Below are 20,270 nucleotides of genomic sequence, written 5' to 3' on the forward strand. Positions count from 1 at the left end.
TCCATTCAAATTGATTAAAGACTTGGCTCTAGGCCAAAGGAGATAATTCTTCCAGAATGGAGTTTTCCTGGTTTGCTCCTAAATAAACATTTGATATGTAGAAGTTATCTAGAGACACTATCCTAGAAAGACAGTCTCTCCAGATATTATCTCCAGATACTACCCAGAAAGAACTGGAATTTGTAAAAATACAAAGTTTTAACTCAGATTTGTGTATCACCCAGAGGAAGAAAAGACTGTTTAGGAAGACACCTGCAACTGTAAAACTTCAGTCAAAATCCTACAAGGGTTCTAAGGCAGGAAGGTCTCCTAGGAAGTGTTTTGTGTGTAGGTAGTTTTAAAGTTGATCTTTGGATTTGTCTACATATAAGTTAACTTTAGAAACACATTTGCAAAATCTGTATGAGACTTGCACAGAGGTCTCCAAATGAATTATTGACTCAAGGACCGTGCAGCTACAGTGAAGCTCTGGAGACTGTGCAGGGCTTAAACCACACTCCAATTTTCAGCACCCATCTCCAGAAGTTTTTGGTAGAGGATCTGTATGCAGGATTAGCTTAGAGAGACAGGGACAAAGACCACTTCTTCACACAGAAACACGGGAGTGGGTAGGATAGTGCAGTTTCATGAACATCCTCCTCTCTCAGGTGAGATATATGTACACACAATTTGGTAAAGCAAATAAGAAGTGAGCAAATCACTGGGTGCCAGAGAGTAATTGTTATCTTCCATTTTAGATGATGGTCAACAGACGTGCACAGGCTTCCATTTCCCTCCTGTTTGGGCCTCTGCCTGGTATTTATGTCCTGAAATGGCAAAGTCTCATATTCCCAACACTGAGGTCAGGCCTGACAACAGGGGTTTGTAGGAAGCCCCAGATTGGAAGTTGCTGCAGAAGTTATGTAGCGCTGCAGCAAAAATAAATGTCAGTATTAAATGTAAGTACTTTATGTCTTCAACACCACTATAGGATGAATCCAGTAAGAAGGAACTCAGAAAGCACTAAATGTGGTCAAAATAGCTATTTCCTTTTGATAAGTGAAAATAAAGCTCTTTTATTTGCTCACTTTGCTGTTACTGACCGAGATAATTTGCCTCCCACACTGAAACATTTTGGAATATAGCATCACGCCTGTACCCTTTCTGTGACTATGCTGTGTAAAGCACCGTTGTTTCATTTCCACTCTGATTTCAGCATTGCTCATGGAGACTGCTGTTTCCAAGACATTGCCTCTCTTAAGCTGTGAGAAATGACAGATCCAGCTTCTGAAGCTGATAACAGACATCCTTCTTCAGGGACATGTCCCCGAAAAAACGCACCTCTCCAAAATGCCTACTCGAAACATGGGAAGCGACCCTCATGTGCTGAGGGATTTCTTGCTCTCCTTGAGCTGGGGGCCATAACGGTCTTCCACTTGTCTCCTGGGAAGTGTTATGTGGTGGACAGAGGGGTCAGCTCTGGTTTTAAATGCTGAGAGGAACTGGGGGTTAAAGCCCTGGCTCTGCAGTGCCATACTGACATGGCCGTATTCTTTTTCATGGTAGATCTGGCTCAGTTAGTGAATACTTGAGGGTTTCTGTTAAGAGCATTGCTGTCTAATATGGCCAGAAGGTGATCAGAGTGACAACTCCATTTGATACCAGTTTGCACAGCTGGAGGCACCACTGGCTTTGCAAGGTCTGCTGTCTGAGGAAGGCTGCACCTGCTTCAGGGCAAACAAGTGACCGTTGCACAAGATGGCAAAGTTTCTCTCAGTACAGAGGTTCTCAAAAATCCAGAAGGATAATTTCCAAATAGTCTAACCTTCCAAATTATTTTCAAGTATTCTAACCTTTGGGAAACAAGTTATTATGGATTTCTAGAAATATGGGAGCTCTAGCAAGTCATTGCTCTTTTCTTCAGTCATAAGCTTTTTGAGACCATTTGTGTCTCTACTATGTTACAAATTGTTTAATAATTGTTTTTGACAGGTTAAACTGCTAGTGAGCACGAAAAAAATAATCCCAAGATAATAAGCTGAACAGTTCGGTGATTCTGTAACACATTACAGTACTGGAAATCCTTATAGAACACCAAAGACAGGAATCCCACAGACCAAGGTTAGATATAATGCAGTTTAAAAATGAAAATTATTCCCTAAACCTGTAGCACCCATAGGAAACCAAAACACTTCCACAGAATTTTAAATTTGCAACATTAAAAAATAACTGCATTAGAGTGCCATGATTTGTGTTGCTAGTCTATGGAAACACTGTAATTCTTTTTTATCTCCTATGAGATCCTTCCCATAAGGATTTCTCTAAATTATACCTCCTGTCCTTCAGTGTTGTGGATTAATAATGCTTCACTAATGAGGATTAAATAGCTCAAGAATTCCGTGATGTGTGCAAACAGCAAGACTGTAAGGCAGGATTTGTATTCAGAACCAAGAACTTTGTTCAATTTTCAAAAAAGTAGAATTATGCTGCAGTACTTCTCTAGGCAAAATTTAACTGTCTTCAATGAAAGATCTGCTTTTTCATTCATAGGTTCATTACATTTAAGATCAAAAGTGAACAGGCTGGTTGGATCCCATGACAATCACCCAGTCCCCCTGCAGTGAGTACATTAGCGTCTGTTAGGCTAAAATAGCTTTACCCTTCTTAACCTGAAGACCTCAAGAGATGAAGACACCAACACTTATTTTTATAGCTCCTTCAAAATGTGAGTACATTTTCTCATTTGTAGTTGCTTCATTTTTGCCTCCAGACGCTACTTCTTGTTGTGACTCTAATTTATGTTAAACAGCCCTTGAGAAAGTACTTATGGTCTATACCAGTTTGAGTATGTACTGTCAGCTAAGTGTGTTCTTTCTGATTGTTTCTTCCATTTATATCAAGGTGCTACCTCTGGCCTCCCAGCCATATTTGTTTGTTTTCTACATGGCAACCAGCTTTTTATGTCTTTTAAGTCAGAGTTTCACATCAAAAAGCATCATTGCATTTAGTCTCACCAGAATGGTACACCCGGGAGATTCCTTCTTAGTCCTATCAGCTGTTCCTCAGCTTGTGCTTCTTTCTGCCTCCTTCTCCTTTCTGTTACACTATCACATTGACAAGTTGCAGTGATTTTCACTTGGTGTCCTAAAACATCTTTAAAGTTGCTGTTTTCCAGGAAATTCTCTCTTCTGCAGGTGTGTCCTTTATAGCTTGTCATTTTGCATTAGTTGCATTTTGTGCATGGGCTCAGATTATCAAATAACCTGTACGGCAAACTGGGATACCCTACCCTCATCCTGCAACACTGCCCCAGGCTTTAATCAATATATTTGCAGCTGGATCATTGTAGTTTTGGATGTTGTTTGAAATATATCCACGTTTTTCTGATTCCCAGTGAGGATGCCTGGCTCCAGCCCTTGATTGGCCCCAGCTGCTCGGTTTATCTGCTGTACTTTGTTCAAGGTTCTCCAAACCAGCTTCCCTAGAGCACTGTGTTCTGTAATAATTGCCAATGATATCTAATTTTTTGAGATCTATCCATTAGCTCATTGCTACACTGAAGCTGTAGAATGCAAAATTTTTCATCAGAATATAAGGAAAATATTATAAAAATCTAGACAACCACCATTGTCAACGTGTTTATTCAGAATCAGGTTTGCTGCATAAGCTGTGTTTTTCAGGAAAACTGTGCTGATTAGCATTTATTATATATCTGTCCTTTGAAACTCTATCATTTAAATCCCTGATTAACTTTTCCATTGTTTTGCCCAGGACTGACATAAGGCTAAGAATGTAGTTTCTGACCCCTGTCAAGTTTTTTAAGTCTTTGGAATGTTATTACCTTAACTATTTTATCCCACTTTTCATGATTTAAAAAAGCATCACAAGGCCAGAAATGCCCTTTTAAAAAGCCTCTTTTCAGTTTCATGGAGTGTAAGACATCCATGTCTGCTGATTTAAACCTGTTTCAGTCACCCTTCTGTGATATCGACCAAGAAACTTCATTGAGCCTTTCTGAGCCATTACAGACAACTTTGCTGTCTTTACCTGGAAACAGCTTAACACTTGAGTAAGATCTGAAGGATTGGGCTGTGATTTGACTGGAATGTTCCATTGCATCCCATGGCTGTACTTAATTTCTAAGCTCTTCTTTTCTAGTAAAGGGCTGGATCCTACAATCCTACCACAATCAACTGAAATAATTCTTTGACAGGTTTGGGTCCAACCCCAACTGGAATGAGTATTGGAACAGGCGGCCCGGGGCAGTGGTGGAGTCACCATCCCTGGAGCTGTTTAAAAGGCATTGGACAAGATTCTTAGGGACATGGTTTAGTGCTAGAATTAGGTTATGGTTGGACTCGGTGATCCTGAGGGTCTCTTCCAACTGAAATGATTCTAATTAAGAATAAAGAGTAAAAGCTGTTGAAATGAGCTTTTTCAGCTTCCTCACATCTCTTCACTATTCCTGAACTAATAGCAGGAAGCCAGTATCTGGAAGATATTAATTACTTCCATTTTCAATTTTAGCAAATGGATGTATTAGCTTAGATGTAGGCCTTTTGGTACTTGTGAGAGGTGTGTATCTGTGTTTTTTTAACTGGGGTTTCATAGGAATATAACTAGAGAAATGCAGGCTGTGCATGCAAAATTTCTACTTTATGTTACTAAACTACTACTCCCAGTTTGCAATATATAAATAAACATATACTGAGGTACAAATGGGTAACTTATTACCTAAGAACTGCAGTGACTTTGAGTGGAAGGCAATCTTCTCTGTGTTCTGCTGCCTTGTTTTAGGCTGACTAGAAGAACAGTTGTTTGCTTTTGCAGCAATAATGGATTAAGACTTTTGGGTTCTTCTGAAATAAACCTGCAGTCTTTATGCTATAATTTCAGAGCATTTAATCAGAAGGACAGAGATAGCAAAACACCTGATAAATGTGTTATCAGTTTTACCTTATCTGAATAGCTAACATAAGCACACTGCTAGAAAAAGTCTGGCTGTTTTTAATGGTACACAGGCTGTTTCTTCTGCTCCAGTTTTGATCCTGAAGTACTCAGATTGGACTGGAACACCCAATGGATGGCATATAAGTATCTCTCATTTGTGATAAAGAAGTTGTCAGTGTAAATTCTGAAGCAATAATTGCAAGGCTGGATATCATGTCCAACAGTAGATTTCCAAACAATATACTTTGTACCATGGTCATGTTTCACAGTGCTGAGCTGTATAACTTATCCTACAGATGTCATTGCACACTCTCAGATTACTGTGAACTTCAGACATTGATATAAACATTTTATTAAGTTGTTATAATACATTGCTGCCATGACGAAGCTCTGGAAGAAGAATTGATTTGGCATGAATGTTTAAGTAAGATATTTCACAATGACCTCGGAAGTAGCTCCACAATGAAAGTATTATGAAAAAAGAAAACTTTCAAAACCCAGACTTCAAAGGAAAATGAAAGATGTTGTTGCATGCGGAGAGAAATCCCATCAGAGTTCCAGACCCGAGCGGACGGAGGAAGAAATGCAGCCGACTCAATATGAGTGATAAAGCATACTTCAACTTTACTGCCCGAGATAGCGTGCATTTATACCAAATACCATAATTATGCATACTTGTCTCTATCTAATAGGCTAAGCACATTTACTTACTCCACCTACTTGGGTTTAGCTAGCTATGCGCATCCCGCATTCTTCTGACTCTTATCTCTTCAAAAATATCCTGACCCTGCCTTAGTTAGTACTTTTCCGTTCCCCCCTTTCCCACGGCCTAATAGACAAGCTAACTAAGGCCTACTTATGTCAACTAAAACGGGCTCTGCTCGTACAGTTGCTTGGTGGACTCATGTCTGTGCTCCTTGAGCCAATCCCCGACAGTTGCGTGGAGAGCTTAAACTCAAAGCTGGTCAAGGAAGAACCGAAATTAGTTGCCATACTGAGACTCTCAGAGATCCATTTGAGACAAGACACTGGTCCCAGGGCAGCTCCCTGCTGACAGGGCTGCACCACAACTCCTGCCCTGGTGCCAAACAGCAGAGAGGCAGGAGTTAGAGGCAGTCGCTCCAAGGCAGGCAGACTGCCCCTTGGACTCGCTGCTGCAAGATGTGGATCAAAAGCTGCTCTTGTGCAAGATTCACCACAAAGCCAGCTAGGGCATGAGGAGTCTTCATGCGGTCCTAATTGCCTGTTCTCACTGTTAAACCTAGCTCCATGCTGTCACCCCTTTCTTTAACTTCTCTGAAAGTTGACTCTGTCTTTGGCGACACCTGCAACTTTCAAAACCCATAAAGATCCTGTTCCCCAGGCTTCAGTCCCAGCTTGGCCTCTCCTGCCCCTACCCACCATCAGGACTTGGGGGGCTTTAGTTACATGGGATTACAACTAAAATCAACTGTATCCTCTCACTGATGCCAGTTAGCATAGGGCAGTAATAAGCACATGTTTAACTTTGATTTATATTGGATTAGATCATTAGAATAAGGTCGCTACCTAAACGGTAACTGAGCTGTAGCCTTGCAGATGGCTGAAAAACTGGCAGATCCTCAACTAAGCTCTTTCTGGGGCACCCAACATTTCTTCCAGCTCCATGAGTGAATCTGGGTAATTCACAGCAGCAGACTCCTTCTTCTAAGATGAAGGTAGAAGGAGGAAGGAAAAGCTGCCACTGTCCTCTAGGGACATTTGGCTGGTCATGTTAATGGTGACAATTTTAATTACCCTTATCTATTTTATCCCTCTCTTCCATACTGCAGAAACCCTAGCCAGCTTGGTGGAGAAGCAAAGGCAGTCTGAGAGGAGCACGCACCTGGTTTTGCTGGAGGAGATGAAGAATACAATTTACCTATTGAACAGCAATATGACCTTAAGTAAGAGCATGCAGATTCCATTTCATAATCAGCTAGGAAAAGACACACTGTCTGTACCTGAAATTGGATCCATACAGCCACTGAACAGTTTAGCAAATTGCTCCTTTCACATTTGTCTGCGTGCATATCAGTGGTCAGCTCCATAGGCATTTACTAAGACTACTGTTCATTTCAGACAGTTCTTGCCATTTCAGCTCTGGAAAAATCTCACTTTTGTACCTGTATGAAGTATTATTTAAAAGTCAAAGACTTCTGGTTACCTGGCAACCTATAAATGAAGTCTTTGGAAAAGGAACCTGAAAGGAGGGACCTATTGAATATCAGTCTTCTTTCTACATCGTAAACGAAGCTGTTTCACAAAAGATGTCAACTATAAATAGGGCTTTGCACTCTGGGACTAGTTTATAGTTAAGAAATATTAGCAAAATACCCAAAATATAAATACAATTATATGAATAAATAAAGATGGTAAACCTTTTCACTATCCCGCCTCATTCTGTAACTTCACTGAGGTGCAAAAAAGCTTCAGCTCTCTTTGAAATGCTGCAAGCGTTTAAATAAATTTAATTAGTTTAACTGTACTGGCTAAAACCAGTTAGAGGAGTATGCCTGAGTAACCAGGACAGCCAGGCCATTGCAATTTTCCCCATTTCAGGCTTCAACCCTGCATGGAAAAACTGCCCTGACCTGCCATCAGAGATCCATCAGGACCTCGATGCTGACACATCTGTCCAGTTAACAATACGTTGAGAAAACATTTTTATTTTAATTGCTTAACCTGACTCTGGATGTGAACCAGAGAACATTACGGATGTTAGAGAAAGCAGGATGAAAACTGAAGAGTGAAATGCCGAACAGACCTTTCCGAATTGGGTGGTGAGCCTGATGAAGGCTGCTCTTTCCTCTTGCCATTCCTTGTTAAGCACAGGAGGAAGCTCAGGCTGTTCTCTGCAGAAGCAGCAGCACATTTGCAAGCAGCTGAACACATCTAGCACACAGAAGTCTGATTTGGTATTAATATTATTTCATATGTGCATTAGAGGGGCAGATATATGTACTGGGACTACATCTCTACCTTGTCTTCTGAGGCAATAAGATAATCAGTAAGAATTTATTCCTTTGTATTATTGCTCATTCCTCCTCCTGGCCCTTACAAACTAAAGCAAGGAAAAAAACCCAACGAAACAAAAAACCACCACAAACAAACCAACACCTTTTAAAAACCAAAACAAAACACCACCAGACTGAAGTATCACAGTCGATGCAGTTCTACAGCACATCATCAAAGACTTGATGATCTCTGGAAGTGCAATGGCTTTTGAAGTAAATAAACATTTAGACCTGCCATATTGTAAAATGACCTTATTTAACTGAGGATCAGACCACATTTAACAGCTAGTGCCTATAAAAAAAGGGCAGGCTCATAAAATGTGTTGAAACGTTTCCTTTCACAGTTCCTATCAACAGTTACCCCTCACCCTCCCGCAGAGGTGTCTGTTCTCTGCACTCTAGGCTGAGAGCACCCTGGGAAGGAGGCGTCAGACAGGACCTCGTGTTTGTACAGTTCCTTCCCATTGATATAAATAGTGAAGCAGAAATTATAAAAGCTAAAGACACTGCTCACCTCCCTCGTAAAATTCAACAATTCGGAGTAGGGTGGGATGCCAACGATCCAGCATTGTTCCCAAATACACACATTCTTATGGAAAGAAGTGTAAAGCCATTACAGAAATTTTCACGTGTTCCTTCTTAATTATATAGACCACCAGCTATAAGTGTAGGTAAATAGTCTAGAAGGCAAAAGAAAATCCCTGACTTACCACCACCTGTAACAATAGTCTTCAGAATGTTTTGGAATAATACAGAATAGTTAACTAAAAAATGAAGCTTCTTCCTGCTAGTTCATTTTAACTATACAGACAAGAAGAACAAAAAAGGCTTTGCAGTGGTGCAATCAAAACTCGTTCTTCCTGGGGCTTGTTCTTTGAGGCCAGCTACGGAAGTTGCTGTGCTGGAAGATGCTAACAAGAAAGAGGGCTATTGTAAGGGTTGTTATCCACGTTATAACAACAACTAGTTCACCAATACAAATAGGATAAGGATCTGCTAGAGCTACTGTTTGTTATACAGTATTTTCATCCCTGGCAGGGAAAGAGAACTACAGAATGTTGTGGTAGAGTAATTGCAATAATATCAGACTCTATTTTTTCATGCCCACAAAAAACCCAAGCCCTGAACCCAAAGCTGTTTTTCCACAGAAATGTCACATCCCAGAAACATCATAAATGTTTTTTGATGACTGAGAGCTGTGATACTGAATTCATGGGAGCAACAGAGTGCTGGACTGGGTTCCATTACTGGTGAAAAGATGGGAAACAATCAGATCACTGCTGACAACTTGAAAGCTTAGCAGGGAAAAGCAACAACAACAAAAAAGTACAACAGGATTTCATAAATCACTAGGTCCATAAGGATAAACATGTTTTCCTTCAAACTTATAGATGAGGAAATAAAATTTGCCTAATCCTGAATCACAGGCTGTGATCTAGCTGGATGCACTGGTCAGAACCAGCAGACATAAAATACTTCAAAAAGAAAAATAACCAAATTGGAAACAACTACAGATTACTGAAGTAACAATATGAAAGTCCACCAAGTATCATGCAGCTTTAAGAATGCACAGGTGAATGTAAAAATACCTGAACCCTTTATTATTTACACTCCTAAACCCCAAAGAACTTTCATAAGATTCTTGCAGCTGAAATCAAAATAAGACTCCAATTAATTATAGCAGATGCCCATAGGTAGCCCATACACTAAGATGAATCATGTGGGAAAAATAACCCCAAGCTATTATAGTTATTTTCATTTTCCTAAGACAGAAATCAGAAGCAGATTAAACAAGCATATATCAGATACCATCAGGTACACTTCTTCGCAGAGTTCAATAAAAAAATTCAACAGAATGCAGCTGAATGCCTAGAATGTAGTACTCTGCACCATGCAGTGCAATAATTATGCACAATTAAAGCCTACTGTGCAATTTTGTTACAATAAAAGCTCACTGACTCAGACCAATTGAAAAATCTCAAACGACCTGCTACAGAATCACTTTCCACAATTAAATGCCAATTCACGATTTCATCTCTATGGCCAAAATACATTTCTCAATTTGGTCTGATCTTTTCACAGTCGTGGTACTTCAAGCTCAAGCTCTGAAAAAGTGAACAAGAATTAGCATTAAAATAGCTTCGAGAACACTCCATGTTTCATTTCTAGGAAATGCGCTTCTCGTTCCACTCTTGGAAGCTCATAATAGGTACTGAATAATTAAGACCATCGTGAAGCTTTGTAAAAAATCTTAGAAATATGGGAAAGCTGTGTTCACACTGTATGAGAATGAACAGTGCATACTCATTTATTTGCATGAAATCCACAGTGTTTAAGTGCATGCTTATGCTTGTTATTTGATGCCTGACAGTTCATTTAGCCCACACATTTACCTGGAGTAATGATACTACAGAGGCCAGCTGAATATGGCTCCTCTGCAGAATACATTACAAAGAGTAAGAAATTTATGACTTCTTAGTCTTAAATTAACAGTATTTCTAAGAGTCAGAAACTTACACACATTCCAAAACTTACTAAAAGGCACTGTGATGGGAGCTGGAAAGGGAGAAATCCCAGGAAATTGTAACAGGTATTGTAGCCCCTTTTAAGAGATAGCATCGTAAATCTCAAGGTGATGTATAAAAAGAGACATAGTGTATGCACTTATATTTATGGATGTCCAGCATTTCCCAAAATAATGTCTTTTTATCCCTATCTTTGAAGAAGGTGTTTTCCCACTGTCTTCAATAAGGTTTAATTACATTCTTTGTATGTTTACACAACTGGAGCTTAAGGGATCCTGGACCTCACTGCTCTTGCACAGATAAAAGCTTATAAAGGGTCATGTGATTATGATGTCATCAAGTGTGATGATCACCAGTGATGATGAATGTTGTCAAATTTTTAGTACACAAAGATTATTAGGTCTAAATTTATCCAAATAAGTATTGCTTATATTAGCAAGAACTGTGTTCTGATTATGAGTAGAAAGCAAAAGGAGAATGAACTAGAAAAATCAGTGGAACAAAGATGATATGCCAAGATTAAAAATAGATTATTGAAAAAATAGTGTTGGTAGTCAGCTATTTACTAGTCCTTTTGGGGTAGCTATAAAAGATTTTTGTCAGGCACCCGTATAAACATGAACTCAAAACAATTTGCTGCTTCTGCTGACTTATCATCCTCAAGAGTTCCTGTATGACACCATCCAGACCTCATTGCCGTGATAAGTGAAGGCGTCCTGACCAGACACGGAAGTAAAGATGAAATAGTCTGAAATATTATCTCCATCAGCTCGAGCAACCCACAGACCACCGGGTAAATGGATTTTTAATTTCTGATATTGTCCTCTCCCTGATGTGTACCCTTTACCTTCTGTAACCCACTCTACTTACAGTTATCCCTTTCCCGTAATGAGAATCTGGGTTGGGCTGCTCAGCGTGTGTCTCCTGTGGGCCAGGAGAGCAGCTTTGAAAAGGAACAATTTAAAGCAGCCTGGCTCTCACACACACTTGCTGTGTCTGAGTGGCTACGATTATCTGCTGTCTCTAATTCTTCAGCTGTGAGGCTGCAAGTGAAAATTACCTCTAGGTAAGTTGTTTTCATTTTGCCATTCTGTTCTGTATGTCGGTTTTATTTAGTTTTCAAGAAAGATAATTTTTGGAGCAACAGCAACTCTGGCCATTTGAACGCACTTTCTTTTTTACACAGAAGAGCATACTACTGCTAATACTATCTGAAGGACTACTATATGGGATGGACACATTCTTGGTAAAAAAGACTACACAAAGATGTATGTTATTGCTACATTATTTTGTATCTAATACATTAGATTTCACATCCTTTAGCTCCCTCCTTTATATCTTCAAAAATATTTACTACAGTAAAAAGTTGCTGCATTTGGAGAAAGAAACCAAGGTCTCTTCCTCAGAAAAACATGATCACAGACTCTTCACTAGAGCCACTAGGTTTGTTTCACTTTCAGAGTCTACTTATTCAATCAAAAATTACAAAATGCTATCCCATTCAGTTACATCAGGCCTGGCTTGCAAGACAACACAACATCCTGCAAGAAAGGATGAGAAAGAGGTTTTGAATTTTAAAATTCAGTACACATTTGTACATTAAATTTCAAATGCAAGAACACACCAGACAAAAATACATTGTTGCTGCTGCAAAAAGGCATGTTTTGGGACACTGAGCTCCACACAGGCACTCAGATAACAGGAGTACGAGCAGCTGTACAGGATGGAGAGAGATCTGACCTCCATTCGTCTCTGCTCTGTGAACCGCAGGCTGGACCACTAGCAAGGACGGGGCACACCCGGCCCAGGGGACACCTTTCCTCTTACATCCCTGCGCTGGAGCTTCACCCAGTGAGGTGCCATTGCCCGGACCCGGTTTCAGACACAGGCCAGCTCTTCACCTGTAACTTCCAGCCTGAGCTTAAAGCCTTTCCAGCACAAGGCCAAGCTCAACCCTGCCAGCAACCTGCTGCCTACCAGACACATAACCAAGCCAAGCAAAAACGTGCTGCCATCACCACAGTAATATGCATTGGGGGTGAATTCCCAGACTTTGCTAAGAAAGCACATCCCTGCAAACTCCTTCATGCAATAAATCCACGTCAACCCAAAGGCACCACAGGGTGTATGGGAGGATATAGTTCCCGTTTAGGAAAGCACACACATGCTAAGCAAGCAAACTAGTAATTTCTGTACTGTTTTTCTAAGCTTATTTACATGATTGCATTGATGAGCACACCATATTGGCTGTGTGGGATGGTATCCTGCTAATGCCAGTGGTGAAATAAACTTTGTAGGCGTTTGTGTAGGTCATGCTAAAGTCCAGATGAAACAAAGACAATGTTAAAGCAAGTCTGTACAGATCACAAAAGTACATCAAAGTGAAACAGCACCAATATGAGCTTATGTTAATAGGATTATGATTTCAAGGCCCTGTTTTGGCAGGTCCTTGAGAACCGCTTTGTGTCATTGAGACAACAGGGAAAACGCTTTGTCCACAAGAACCCATGGGTGTGCGGCCACGACTACAAGGCCATCAAAGGACAAGGTTATGGAAGGCACAGGGAAATATGTTTCCTCAGAGGAAAAGAATAAACTAACAGAGCCAGATACTTATTAAATGGCTTGACCAACTTTTCAACAACAAATTGCACTATAAACCCCCCATATTCACACACATGGGTCCGTGACAGAAACCCCTGGAGTTTACCTGGGCCTCCCGGTGCCTGGAAGCCGAGGTGCAGCCGCTGGGGATCCCTCTCCACAGCCGTAAACACCAAAATCCTCCAGAAACACACCAGACTCAAGACCGCAACCCCGAAATCCCGCTCCCAGGTGTGCGTGGCCGGGTGCTGCCTGCAGGGCTCCGCTGTGAGGAGACACAGCCGGTTCCAGCCGGTTCCAAGGGGCTCCGCCATGGCCCCACAGCTGAGCGTGTCAGTGGCACCTCTGGAAAAACGTATTTAAGGAGGGGCAGAATGCCACAGAGGCAGCGAGGAGTGAGGAAAAAATGGTGAGAAACAGCCCTGCTTAGGCTGTCACGGCGATGGCTGACAGGAGCACCGGGCTGTCAGAGCTCCCGCCCAGGCGAGCTCCCTGCGGGACGAGCCCCACACCACCAGCACTAACCCTGCGGGCTGGAAACCGTGGGGGCTGCATGGAACAGCTACACACTCACCTGTGTCTGTCTCTGTCGTCGTATTTTTGCTCAGTTTCTATTATGCCACATAGAATATAAATTTTATGCATTTAAACCCTTCAACATGTCAGTATTACACATGATCACTTTGTTATTGTACCTTACATACCCAGACGTGTTTCCTCAAGTGAATTTGAATTACACACTTCAGTGTGATGACCATTAATGCAACACATGTGTCTTCTCTCTTTCTGACCAGCTATGCGAGGCCAGGGAGGAACACTGGGCTGAGCACCAGGTATTGTGTCAGCCATCAGCCATCCCTACGTTTACCTTGTAATTGTCTGAATATTCTAATAATTGTGCATAATACGATATTACTATTTACATAAATCAACTCATACAGTGTATATTGGATAACATGATCTCTGGCTGATAACTAAACACCTGAAGAGTCAATCACCTTCCTAATCCTTGCAGAATGTTTCACTATAAGGTGTCTTCACCCTTCTTTCAAAACGGACAAAATATAATTGAATTGAGCGAATAAAGCTAGACTGTGAATACCAGACCAGCCTGCTAGCCTGGAACATTCTATACTGCTGTCAGAGCAAGATGGACATTTACAGGCCACCAAATAAAGCCAAGGGATTCAATTCTCTCAAGTAATTGCAGGCAAAGAAATTTTGCAAGCCCCAGGATTAAAATAAAAGCACAGACTAGCAGGAAAAGATCGTCAGTAGCCACGAATAAAACTAGCACAATAAGAGTAAATAATTATCCCAGTGTACATAATTGATTCTTAAAAGGATGTTCTGCAGACAGAAAGGTTAAAACAGTAGCAAGTACCTACTTACTTTACAGAATGGACAAGACAAGTGACATAAGAACCAGTCCCTACAGGAAAAACAATATTAATAAGGGTAAAGAGCAGTCTGCCCTTCTGCTCTCCTGGCATGTGTTGTTAAACCACATCCAGAAATTTACAACAAGCATGTAGCTGTGAAACTACTAAGACCAAGAATCTATGCACTTTAGTCACTGAATGCTTATCAATAATATAATTATTGTTAATGAATATAATTAACTATTTTTTGAAGTGATATTAAAAGATACCACACAAGTACAGTGCAGAGAAAAACTGGGGCAATAATTAAGATAGAAATGTAAGGATATAATTTTAATCTGTATTACTTTTAGGGAGTGGGCAACAAAGAAGCCATGCTAAATGTAAAGAATTAATTCACATGATCCACATTGCCTAATGCATTCGGCAAGGAGAAGGGCCAGTCTCTATTGCTCCTACTCTCTCACTTTGACTGTACCAACAAGCCCCAGGTCTATCTCCTTCCAGTCTTATAAATTTTAATTTGCTACAAAAAAAAAAATCTACAGAAATTCTACAAAATCAAATTAATAGAAAATAAGTACCATAAGGGCCACATTTAGATGCAGTTGTTTACCTAGTGTAGGGCTTAAGTGCAGATTATCCTTAAAAACCAGATTTTAAAAATAGATGTAAATTAGCACAGCTTCCTTCAACTAAATGGGGCCGTGCCTTTTTGTCCCAGCTGATGATCCAGCCTGTACCATTCCTGGAGGAAGTGGGATTCTGTTCACCTGAACAGAGACTCAGTGGGACGCCTGTGAGCTCCAAGTTGTAAGTCAGTGTTCACAGCAAGCGGAGTTTCACACCACACCTGCTGGGATGTTTCAGCTACCCTGAATTCTCCAAAAGTCCGCTTTGTCTGCAAATGAAAGTTAAAAAATCCTCCCAGTACAGCAGCAAATTAAGAAGGGGGAGAGGGACACCCTATTTTTAAAGCCCATAAAATGCAGAGAAATCTCAGCTCAGTGGGAAGGTGAGCATGTGGGCGAGGCGTAATTTTTTAGATATATCTTCAGAGAACTACAATTTACATGTAAGTAATTACCTCTCCTGTAAAAGCCACACATTTCTGACTCCCAACTTTTGGAAGCTAGTTTATCTCCAAGGAGTAAGTTCGTGCATACAAAGATGAGAAGAAAAACACAGTAGGATTTTGGCACCACCACGTGATTAAAAAACAGACAAAAACCACACCAGGGTACCACTATAATCAGTCCATTTACCAGCGGAGGAATTTCTCCTATCTAACCTGAGCTTGGTGATTTGCAGCGTGCAGCAAAAGCATTTTTAGAGGCACATGAATAGGTTTAGAGGCAACGAGGTGGCTCAGAGGAAACAAACATTCAGTCTCAATAGATCGTGGGTGGAGAGTGATGAGATGTTATTGCTACCAGGATGTTTTCAAAATGTTTTTTACTATATGCAGATTTTTCTAAGGCAGAAAAATAAATACACAGACATCTCTTGGGTGTTTTGGTGCTGCAAGGTGCATCTGGGCTAAGGGGGCACCGAACATAAAAATTATTTCAGTGCTTTAAAAAGAAATAGCTTACAGAATAATTAAACATTGAAAATGTTGTGTCTAGACTGGGCCCAGTTTTGTCATATTCTCTGTGAGTTATCTCCTGGTTATGAAGGCAGCTAAGTAGGTGGACTCATATTAGGAGAAATCTCTTGTTACACGTCCTACAATGCAGCGTGAAAGGCAGAGCTGTGCAGCAGGGGATGCTGAGGTAACTCTGCAGAATGAGACCTACCTCTGCACGTAGATAAACTTGAAATAAGAGTTTCATCTTCAACACGGTCCAACTGGTATTACAGTGTTTGGCTAATGCCAGAACTTGAAGATCAGGCTCTGCTTTACTGCAGTTTGGTGAGGACTGCTGCTCAACATACCACTGAGTGCCTCAACTTCATCCAAATATTGCAACACGACCTGCTAACAGGTTAACATAACCTGCAACGGTTCCTGTGAACTGATTTAAATCTTACGTCCTCTCCATATATTATCTCCAAGAATCATCTCAAAGTCAAGTGGATCTACAGAGCTGTCCTGTACGAAGGAGCTTTCAGACTTGGGCTCCACCTGCTGCACCTTTTCCAGCTCCAGGACCTTAAGACGCAGAACTAGAGAAGGTCAGATGGAGATGACTTGCACAGCCTTCGCTATGCATTTGTGCCACCCTGTTTGCCCCTTTCCACAGCCCCTCGGCTTATTCCTTTTCCTAGTCTTTTAGGAAATGTGGCATTTTGGCACCTAGGTCAGTTCCTCAAAAATCACAAATCCCAGCCATCGTTTCTACCTTTTCTACATCTCCATCACTGTGGCTCTGCTGTACTGGTCCCTTTGATATCAGCTTCTGTAGTAGCAGCAATCGAGATAAACTGACAGTTGTTACATTAAAGAAATAAGTCTTTTAGCTGTTTGGAGCAACCCCTACACTCTTTTCAAACAGCTAAAAGACTTCCTTTAAAAATCTAACAAATAGTAGTTAATCTTCATTGGTGTCTCTGTAGCGGCATCTGTATTGAAGGTCCTGGCCCAGCACTGATCTATTACTGTTGGCATCTCTAGTGAGGACTGATTAAGGACTTTGGGAAGTGGACCGACTGCCCAAGCAGCACGGGTTGGGCAGGACAGGAGGGATTACAGAGATTTATGGCAACATTAGAGAAAATATGGTAATGTTGCTGCAGGGCTTGGGTTGAAAGTTGTTATTGTTTCCTTAAGAACTGAGGCATTCTTCAGGATATGAACCACAGCTTTCTGCCCAAGCCCCACAGCAACCTTGCCAACAATTTTTCATGCTTTTACCTCATAATAAAATAAAATTATAACCACTACCATAATTTTAGGAAGGGGGAAACACAGCCACTAAAAGGTATAGGGACTTTCCCAAGTACAATCAGTAATAAGGAAGGGAAAGAGGTAGTATTGTGTCCACTCCCAATATTCAAAGCATCACATGCAAGATCTGGTCCTTGGTACAGGTCAAATACAGAAGGAACACTATGGAGTCGACTGTAGGACTGCAGGCTTACACACAGCAACCGTTACCTCTAAACTATTATCCTCTACTGAAAACAAAACAAAGCAAGAAGCACATTGTCTAAACATAGCACAGCAAACTCCCAAATATTGTTATGCGAAACAAGAAGCTTTGTTAAGAGCTTTCTTAAATATGCACTTCAAGGCTAACGTACACTTCCAGATTTAAAGGGTCTGGTATGGGAGGAGAAATATGCAAAGCCCACGTTCTCAACTCCTCTGTACTTCTGCCTCTTCATTGTACTGCTAGGATGTCTCCGTCACCAATTTTGCAAACAATTTAGCATTGAACACCCTTTTTTTAAAGCCTGTGAGATTAAAAAAAAAAACAACAAAACACCACATAGAAAAATGAAGAATTTCTAAAGAGAAACATAAATGTGGCAGTTTTAGAAACCACGCACTAAGGGAGGAGGTAGATTGGCAGGTGTAGTGGCAGACCAGAGCCAGCAAGCAGAGACACATCATTAAAAGCATTAACTGGGTGTTTTGAGGAGAGACTTGGACAGAGAGCCAACGCCACATTAGTATTACCTCATGACACACTCTGTGTGTCACCAAGCCTTTATATCAGTTAGACCCCTAAAAGCAAATCACTATGTTTTAAAATAATGAAACACTTCTGCCATTTGAGTTTTAGGGTGTTTTGAAACTTCCAATCCATGAGACTTTGAAGCTTATTCATCTACTATTCGCAGCTGAGATTCTCACAAAATTGGTCTGTCCTGAAGCTTTATCAAGAGCCCAACCTCTTACCCTACCCTCAAATACAAAAGGAACGGACAAGGATAGAAATAATTTCAATTCAGGCTGACTCCTTTTGCAGGAGCTCAGGTGTATCTCACTTACTGGTAATTTCCCTTACCATGGCTCTGCATCACCTCCTGGTAGATCATCACTTTTGTTAGGCTGGTCCCAATTGTCCCTTTGCATCTCAGAAAGGACACTGGCTTAGTTGATAACCATTTCCGTGAGAAAATACTTTGGTGAGACTTTGTTACCCTATTCTAGGGACACATTATTCACGAGCTTCTCTTCCTACACTTGGAATTCACTGTGATCAACACACTCCTGTATGAAGAGCAACAAATCCGACTTCATTTTTAAGCACTTCTTGCTTACAAGAATGAGCCACTTCAATTAAACAGCACCGGCTACTTAAGGCATTTCTTCCATTCACTGGTGGCTGATCGTACACAAATTGTGGGAAAAGCAGCCACATGCCAAAGAGCGAGGGAGGTGTAGCAGCTTCTACCTAACCGTGAAGAGGGGAGGTACAAGTCAGTGTCAGCACTTCCGTCAAAATGCGTTTTTAACAACAGACATTTGTTAAATTGCTAATACACTTCCATAATATTTTTAAAATATTTATAGTATGAACTCATGATGTTCTCTCAATTAGTGAAGAGAGTCTTCTGTCTGTTCCTTTATGAGTCAGAAAATACATAAATAGGCGATGAGGACTTGAGGAAAGATATGGGTAAGACCAAACTCCATTCAGTGGTCCTTGCGAACTTCCTCCTCACCTCTTGCTCCTCAGATCACCAGTGCCCATAGTCAGAAACATCTCCAGCCGTTCCTCCCCTATTGCCTGCAACATCACAGCCACAAAAGCCATCTGCTTACAACCTGATTTTTTTAACATGTATTTTTTCCTTCCAATGGGATTAAAACAAATAAACTACTGGAAGAGGAGCTTCTTTCTGAATGGGAACCCTGTTGCAGATAGACAATGCTCCTTTAGGTTTATAAAGCTTCCTTTGCATTGTGTAAATGTGCACTTGCAACATAACCATGAGTTCTCCATCACCGTTAGCAGCATGATCCTAGTAGTTAAATCAAAGCAGCCTGGCAAATGACACGACACTGAAAGGCTGCCACAAAGAAGAGCCTATTTAGATAATTAAGGAATCTTTATGGTATCTTCATGTCTCAGCAAATTGTAACACAGTACCTCTACAAAAAAAGAAGTCCTGGAAGTTTGCAAGCCTACAAACTAGAACTGGGGGGTTGTTTGTTTGGTGAGTTGAGACAACAAACCATTTCTTTGGAAATCTTAAGTTTTGCTGAGTTTTTTAAAATCAACATAAACAGAATATACTTGGGTTGCACCCACAAATGTTTCCCACATACATACTATTGGCAGAGGAAGAAAAACATTTTGAAAACAGGGTTTAAATCATCTTTCTCAGAAGTTTTAAACCTCACCTACTGGCGAGTGACACTGAGCTTCTGGCAAGGGGCAGTTTAATGTATGGAATGTGCTAGAACTGAGGAGGATACAGAGCAGAATAAGAGAATATGTCAACAAATTACATCCTAGATGTTGGAAGCAGCCTCGCCAGCCTGCACTACCTTGTTGTATACAGGGAAGCACCAGGTGTCAACGTATCACACAAAATAGCTCAGATCTTACTAGCTCAATGGAAACAAATTTATTCATGTTTTGGGTAAGAAAAACTAAATAAAACACACAAACCTACCAACTAATAAAAGCAACCAACCAACCCAACTTCTCGTCTCAGTAATGTGCCCACTGCCTCCTTCTTTCATGTAAAAATCTGCTTCTTGCTACGGCTGTGAAACAAGGTTCACTATATCAGTAAACAAAATTCAGCTGTAGGTAATCCAGAAAACTCAGAAAAGCCTACGGTAGGAAAATACTTCTTCTAGTTTTTCTATGAAGTATTTAGGAAAAGGTGTG

The 20,270-nt window shown here is 40.8% G+C and overlaps 1 protein-coding gene across 1 annotated transcript in view; it reads right to left on the bottom strand.

Moving 5' to 3' along the window:
* Positions 1-20,270, bottom strand: part of SLC35F5 (solute carrier family 35 member F5) — a 142,371-nt gene that overhangs the window by 88,383 nt on the left and 33,718 nt on the right. The window lies entirely within an intron of this gene.

Source organism: Columba livia, chromosome 7 (assembly GCF_036013475.1).
Source record: "Columba livia isolate bColLiv1 breed racing homer chromosome 7, bColLiv1.pat.W.v2, whole genome shotgun sequence".
In the NCBI taxonomy this organism is placed as follows: Eukaryota; Metazoa; Chordata; class Aves; order Columbiformes; family Columbidae; genus Columba; species Columba livia.